This window comes from Myotis brandtii, unplaced genomic scaffold (genome assembly GCF_000412655.1).
Source record: "Myotis brandtii unplaced genomic scaffold, ASM41265v1 scaffold27, whole genome shotgun sequence".
NCBI classification, from domain to species: domain Eukaryota; kingdom Metazoa; phylum Chordata; class Mammalia; order Chiroptera; family Vespertilionidae; genus Myotis; species Myotis brandtii.
Window position 1 is genome coordinate 651,330 of NW_005360272.1, and position 8,228 is coordinate 659,557.

The window sequence follows — 8,228 nt, forward strand, 5'->3', positions numbered from 1 at the left end:
CCACTGCCTCTTCGTTAATAATGATGATGATCCCCTACACACTCCCCCTAGAGCACTATTTAGAAATCACTCCCCTAACTCTGGGAGGCAGCCTTGACAGGACAGGGGATAGTGTTCCCATTTTGCAAATGAAGAAACAGGTGCAGGTCTCATCCCAGAGTCATGTAATTGGGAAATCATGGAGTCTAGACTAGAACCTCAGTCCACTGGATCCCCAGCCCAAACTCTGTCCTGCTTGCTGTGCAAACCCACTGCCCTACTGGGAGCTCTGTGCGGATACAGGACACCTAGAACACGCCATTGCCCAACCCAGTCTTGAAAGCAGTCCGCCCTGATTCACTGGACCTGTGTGTTCCAGAGGGTAGTCTGGGGACCCCTTGTATCAGAATCCTCAGAGGACATGTCCAAATGCAGCTTCCTGGGCCAGGAACCTACATGTTTAATAAGCTCCTAGGGAGGTCCTGAGCACCAGTGGCCCCGTTTGTGTTCACAGCCCTGATCACTAGGCCACTTTCTTTTAACCAATAACCACAATCCTCTATTTTAAAAAGAGCACTGTGCTGGGAATTAGGGAACTAATCCTCAACGCAGCTCTGATTTGGCCTAATAACCCCGAGAACTTCCAAGACACATCAGAGGTAACTTACAATCGGGCATAATACAGCAGAAATAGAATCTTTTAAAATCTTAGTTTAATAAAACAACATAAGTAGAAAGTAAAAAAGCAAGAATTCTCATTCCCCAAATCGGTCTGATGTAATTCCCATAACCATGCAATTAAAATTTACCCTTGAGTTTTCTGGCATCCATACTACAAAGAGAAACACATCAGGTTCCATAACTCTGATTATCCAGTCATGGGAGGCAAGCATATTTGACCCAGGAGACAACTCTTATGCTATTAATTTATAGCATGTGTCCTTCAAAGACCACTAAGCAAACTGACATTTCAACAGATGAACCTAAGGTGTAAGGATGTTTTCCAGGTGACTTAAAAAACAACAACAAACTGCCACCAACTTGAATGACCTCCTTGGACTCAGATCATGTGGCTACTCTATGCCTCAGTTTCCCCAGTTATAAAGTGGGGGTAATGTCCTTCTACCTCACATGTCCTGTGATGAGGACCAAATACAATACTGTGCCTGCAGGTCTACTTGGAAAAGCGTAAGATTCTATTCAAATGTGAAGTGGTCCAGTCACACTCATTGTCCCTAGGCCAGCCCCTCAATGTCCTGACCCTGGGGGTGACATCCCCCTCACTAGTCTCAGTGAATGGAAAGGGGGCCAAAAGATCATCTGAACCATCCCCGTTCACTTTTTAAAAATTGTGGCAAAATACACATAACATAAAACTTAGCAGCCATTTTAAGTACATTCACAGTGTTGTGCAATCATGACCAATGTCCATTTCCAGAACTTTTCATCATCCCAAACGGAAACCATCCACTAAACACTCCCCACTCCCGCTCCCCCCAGCCCCTGGTAAACTCTACTTTATTTGTGACTTTGCCTATTCTGGGCACCTTGTATAAGTGGAATTGTTCACTCTTTGCCATTTTGTGTCTAATCTCACTTTTTTTAGATGAGGAGTCAGGCCCAGAGAAGAGAATGGCTCACCCAAGTTTACACAGCAAACTAGAGGCAGAGCCAGGACCAGAACCCAGGTTTTGGCATCTGTGATCTTGGTTGTGCCTCTTCCTCTATCTGGGCTGTCTGCTCACTTCCCACCTCTCATCCATCCTCTCTTTTACCATCTTCTTCCAAAGTTTCCCCTCCCCCTGCCTCCTCTTCTCTGCTGGTTCCTGCCCGCAGACCCAGTGCCCTGGCCAATGGCCAGGTTTTCCTCTTCTGGACCCTGAGCTTACTTGTAGCATCCATCCCTCAGCCCTCCCAGAATAGTCTCCTCAGTACTACACCCCTCCCATGGATTTCCCTGTAACATCAGCACCTCACATCCCCCTTCCCCCTGTCCCCAGGCTCATATTCCTGTCTTATCAGGGAAGTGCCCAAGGTTGGTCTTCCAACTCATGTTTGCTTTCAGATCTGGGGGGTGTTTTCTGGGTTCTGTTTTATTTTGTGTTTTTTCACACCAAAGGGGGCACCTTTCCCCAATGCCTTAGGTGGCATCAGCCTTACCAGCCCTTCTCATTGGGCTTGGCCCCAGCCAACCCCCAGTCCAGAAACATCTCCTAGTCCCATATTTGAGTCACATTATCTTCTCTATCCACAGCCTGCCGGAAGGACCCCAGCATTTCCCACTGGGAGTGTGTGTGTGTGTGGGGGGTGGGGGTGGGGAATGGGGGGTGTTGGATCCTCACTTCTGGCCTCTACCCTGCCCAGTCGCCGGAAGGACCCCAGCATTTCCCACTGGGAGTGTGTGTGGGGGGGTGGGGTGGGGAATGGGGGGTGTTGGATCCTCACTTCTGGCCTCTACCCTGCCCAGTCCTGCATGGCCTTGGTTGAGGAGATGCAGCCTGGCTTGGGTTCTTCTCTCCCTGGTCATCTGTCCATGTCTGTCCATTTGACATCCCACCACTCTTTGCTCTCCCTTGGGCCTCACCAGCTCTGGAACAGCTAGCTCATCCTGGCTGAACCTGTAGCTGACCCTGGCTCAGCCCCTCCCCCTCCCAAAATGCTTGCAGTTTGCAAAGTCCACAGACCCAAGAACTAAAGGAGACATGATGCTGGGCCTGAGTCCTGTCTGTGCCCAGGGCTCCTCCCACTCCTCCCTCATACTCCTTGGACCATCCCTTATTTATCCCATCGACCCCGCTCCTGTCTCTTCCTGCCTTTCACCAGCCCTCTGGATCCCAGACCCCAAGCAAAGGAGCTTTGGTTTCCTCTAAGCATCCTTGAAGGGTTAGGGTAGTCAGGCCTGGCTGCCTTGTCACACTCCATTCTGACACCACTCAAACTGCTTCCCTGAGGAGAAACCTCAGCCAGCAGTCTGAGACTTGCCTCAGGTCTGGGCAGACCTCTTAACTTCCCTGAGTTTAGCTGGTTGTATAATGTAATGATGAGAACTAGGGTGATCCCTAGGGCCTTAGGGTATCCCTCATGTTTTGGGGTCCTGCATCACCATCCTCTCTTCACTGGACCCTGGTATCCTAGCTCTTCTCTCAGCTCAGCCCCTGATCTCTGTGCCTTAGTTTACTTCTCCGCACAGGGGATTCACCACAAGATGATTCCTAGCAGCTTCCCAGTTATTTGGTGCCTCCGAGGCTGGGCCTTGCCAGGTCACTGAGGATGGGATACCTGGGGGTTCTCAAAGCAGCTGGAACATCACCTGGAAACTTGATAGAAATGCAAAGTATTGGCACCATCCGAGACCTACTGAATTCGAACTTCTGGGCTGGGGCCCAGCAAGCTGGGGTTTAACAAGCCCTCTGGATAATTCTGATAAAACAGGAGTTTGCCTACTGCTGACCTATGCTAGCAATTAGTGCAGCCTGGTGAGGGACTGAGGCTGGCCCAGACCAGGAACAGGTGGGAAACACCAACTCTAGACTCCTGAAAGACTGGGAACTCTCCTTACCTGCCCCCCACCCCCACCCCAATAAAACCCATGTCCTCCTTGGAAGCTGGAGGACAGGGAGAAGGCACACATTTTTCCTTTTCCTGCCCCTGGCTTGGTTCCAGCTTTGCTCACCTCTCCCACTTGTCTGGGTTTTACAAAAGGTTATGTAGGTTGTACAAGCCAGGCAGGGGTTGGCAGTCCTGGGGGCAGGAGAAAAAGACCCTGCCCATTTATCCCTTGGGAACTTCATAGGCTCATGGCCTCTCTTCAAATGGAAAGAAACCTAACTCAAGAAAAGAATCCTAAATCCCCAGCTCCTCCTCCTCCCACCTCCAAGGAGATCTTGCAGATTGTGCCAAAAAGCAGCTCCAACCCCCAGTGACAGGAAGAGAGCCAGAAGCTGTCCTTCCTTTCCATCCTGCCCCTCCCAACTCCTGCCAATACTGTGAAGCCCCCTTCCTGCCCAGCCTGGTTTCCTGGTGAGGGTCCTGCAGTCGAGGGCCCAGGGAAAGGTCTTCAGGAGGGAAGAAACCAAGGGCATCCTTGGGCCAAACTGTCTGCCTCTCCTGTCCACTGTCCTCTTCTGCTCACTCCTATCTTTAAAGGCTCCTTCCCAGGATGGATTGGGTGCTAGGATGACTGTGGTCCAATCCACCAGCTCTCCCTGCCCCTATGTCTTATTTCAGACATGAGAATAACTGTACAGTGTAAACTTACAAAGGGTTTTTAATGGTTGTAGATTGGAAATAAAGTATGTCATATGAACAGTTTCCATGGACTTTCCTCCTCTGATTTTTCTTGTGGGATGGGTGGAGCTCCCAGCAGATTTGAAACCTGACTGTAGCCTGCCCCTCGTTGTCTGGAAAGTAGGGATCCCTGGGAATGCCACAGCCAGCTGGCTGGTTTGGGGCCACTGGGGAGGGGCCACCAGGTGTTCCCTGCTGCTGACTGCTGACATCTCAGAGTCTCCCATGAAATGTGGTATGACCACTGAACATGCAGAGTGCTCAAAAATGGAACCGAACTTTTCTACAAAAGACTTAAAAAAATTATCATGGGAAAAGAAGGACACTTTAGACATGCGCTAATTATCTATTAGAGTTTAATTAATTATTCCAAAGCATTTATTATATCTCAGATGCTGTGGGTTAGGAATTCCGGAGCTGGGTAATTGTGACTCAGGGTCTCATGTCAATCAGGCTGCAGTCATGTGAAGGCTTGACGGGGGCTGGAAAATCCATTTGTAAGGTGGCTCATATGCCTGGCAAGTCAGTGTTTGCTGTTGGTAGGAGGTCTCAGTTCCTTCCCACATGGACCTCTCCATGAGGTTGCTTGAGTATCCTCACAACATGGTGGCTAGCTTCCCCGAGTGAGTGATCTATGAGAGAGCAGGGTAGCAATCACAATGTCTTTTATGACTAAACCTTGAAAATCACATTATCATTTCTGCAATGTTTTATTGGTTAAACAGATCAGCCCTATGCAGTGTGGGAGAGGACTACACTAGGTATGAACACGAGGAAGCAGGGACCATTGAGGGCCATCTTGGAAGCTGACCACAAAAATTCTCTAGATCTCTGTTTTGAGGATCTAACAGCAGCCTGTGCTAGGCATTGAGAATGCAAGAGATGGGCCTAGAAGACAGGAAAGCAGATGTCAATCACAGGGCACTCAGGGAGCCTAGAGGAATCAGGAAAGGCTTCACAGACGACAGGGCCACACGAAGAGGATGGTGGTATGTCGTAGGCAAGAGACTGAGGGGAGATGGTTCCAGGGAGAGGGAACAGCGCGTGTGAAAGTAGAAAGAGCAGAGCAGAACTGGGGAACTGTAAGAAGTTTTATGTCACTGGAATGGGTAACGATAAAAGAAGAGGCTGAGTCAGGTCACACAGTGCCTTATGAGGGGACAAATGTCCACATTCTATAGACATTAGGGAGCTGTAGAAGAATTGAGAGCAGGGAAAGGAGACAGAGGAAGTATTGGGTCTGGATTCCATTAAGCTATATTCTCACTGTGCTCCAGGATGACCCGCCCTGGATCAGAACAGTGTTTTGGCCCTAGCTAGTTTGGTTCAGTGGATAAGAGCATCAGCTGCGGACTGAAGGGTCCTGGGTTCGATTCTGGTCAAGGGCACATGCCCAGATTGGGAGTTCAATCTCCAGTGGGGGACATGCAGGAGGCAGCCAATCAATGATTCTCTCCCATCCTTGATGTTTCTATCTCTCCTTCTCCCTTCCTCTCTGAAATCAATAAACATATATTTAAAAGAAAAAGAACACTGTGTTCTGTTTTTGGGATGTTGACAAATGAGGAGTTGGAAGAGTAGATGGACACAGAAGAATCTGGGTACCATTGACTCCCAGAAAGTGATATTCAGGAAACCAAGAGCAAATCCCTGCTTTTATTTTTTTAACATATTTTTATTGATTTCAGAGAGGAAAGGAGAGGGAGAGAGAAATAGAAACATCAATGATGAGAGAAAATCATTGATCGGCTGCATCCTGCACACTCCACACTAGGGATAGAGCCCACAACCCAGGCATGTGCCCCGACTGGGAATCGAACCTGACCTCCTGTTTCATAGGTCACACTCAACCACTGAGTCCCACCATCCAGGACAAATCTTTGCTTTCAGATGGCTATTGGAGCCAGCAGGCTGAAAACACATGGTAGAAACTTCAGGAAGGCAGGATTCTGCCTCCCATCAGAAAAAAATTCCAAGGACCACAGCTGCTATGGAAGGATGACCAGTCATGCTCCAGCTGCCATTCCCTAACCTCTCGTTCAGACTTTGTGGACTGCTCATAATTCAACAATTGGAGGTTGCAGATCTGAAAGGACCACACATGCAGGGGGACATTTTTCATGGCGTCATACCGGGTACTGAGGAAGCAGCCTGCTCTTTGGGGCCAACAGTGATAGTGAAAAAGGCACAGGCTGGGCTCTTGGGAGTACAGAAGAGACATCTGGTTCTCAGCCTAGGACCTTAGAGAAGGCTCTGAGAAATGAATCCTCAGCTTAAAGTTAAAATTAGAGAAATTTTCCAGGAAAAAGTAGGGAAAGTCTTCCCAGGTAGAAGGAATGGCAATCAAAGGAGCAGAGGCAAGATGCTATGGGAGCCCTGGTGGGGTAGCTCAGTTGGTTAGAACATCGTCTGGATACCCCCAAGGTTATGGGTTCAATCCCTGGTTGGAGCACATGCAAGAAGTGACCAATGAATATATAAATAAGTGGAACAACAAATCGATGTTCCTCTCTCTCTCTTCCTCTCTCTCTCTAAAATCAACAAATTAGAAAAAAAAATTGTTTTAAGCTATGGGAGTGGGCAGAGGAGCATCAGGCAGTTGGAGAGATGGTGTCCTGCAATGAGACTGCAAAAGAGAGTTCTTGAACTTTGCCATATACTATTGAAAGGGCCACAGAGGAGAAAAAGTGCTAAAGCAGGAATAGTCGAATAGGATGAAGCAAACAGTACGTAGCTCCAGTTTGCCCTGGGAGACACGGTCCACATTTTAATGGGCAAAGGATCTGAATAAACACGTTCCAAAGAGGACATACAGATGGCCAAGAGACATGAAAAAAATGCTCAACATCACTAATCAGAGAGATGCAAATTAAAACTACAATAAAATATAATCTCACATCTGTCGGAATGGCTACCATCAATAAATCAACAAACCACAAGTGCTGGTGAGGATGTGGAACCCTAGTGCACTGTTGGTAGGAATGCAGACTGGTGCAGCCACTGTAGAAGACAGTATGAAGTTTCCTTAAAAAAATTAAAAATGGAGCTACCTTTTGACCCAGCGATCCCACTTCTGGGAATATAGCCTAAGAATCCCAAAACACCAATCAGAAAGAATAATGTTCATAGCAGAGTTATTTACAACAGCTATGATCGGGAACAACCCAAGTGCCCATCAGTATTTGAGTGGATAAAAACGATGTGGTACATTTATTTACACAATGAATACTACACAGCTGTAAAGAAGAAGGAACTCGTACCCTATGCAAATAGCATGGGTGGACCTGGAGATTATATACTAGATGAAATAAGCCAGTCAGAGAAAGATAAATACCATATTATGTCACTAATATGTAGAATCTAATGAACAAAGTAACCTGACGAACAAAATAGAACCAGAGGCATGGATACATGGAACAAACTGACAGCTGTCAGAGGGGAGGGGGTGGAGGGAGCTGAACGAAAGAAAGGGAACAGATTAGCCAGAACCTACAGTCTATGCATAGCCCCTGGACCGGCAGCAGTGCGGCGATGGCCAGGAGACGGGCGTGGGGTGGGGTGGAGGTGGGCAAAGCCGGGGTGGGGCGTGGGGCGTGGTGGAGGAATGTGGGACATCTGTAATAGTGTCAATAATTTTAAAAAGATGATGAAGAAGCAATGGGGAGGAGGACCACTAGCCTGGCAACAGGGGCAGAGCTTCAGATGCTGAGGTATTTCTTTGGCCAGTACCTAGGCCCCAGCTTCCCCATCTTAGATGGGTTCTGGGCCGCGGGGTGCAAAAGGTCAGGACGGTGCGGCAGATCCCTGGAGTGGCCTCTCCGGACGTGGCACAGCTGCGGAGACGTTAACGTGGCCGCTTCGGGGCGGAGAAAGATTTGGACGCGGCGGCGGCTGCAGGGCTCGCCAGAAGTTAAATACCAGTTTGCGCATGCGCCTTGAAGGAGGCGGGCGCTCTGCTTCCG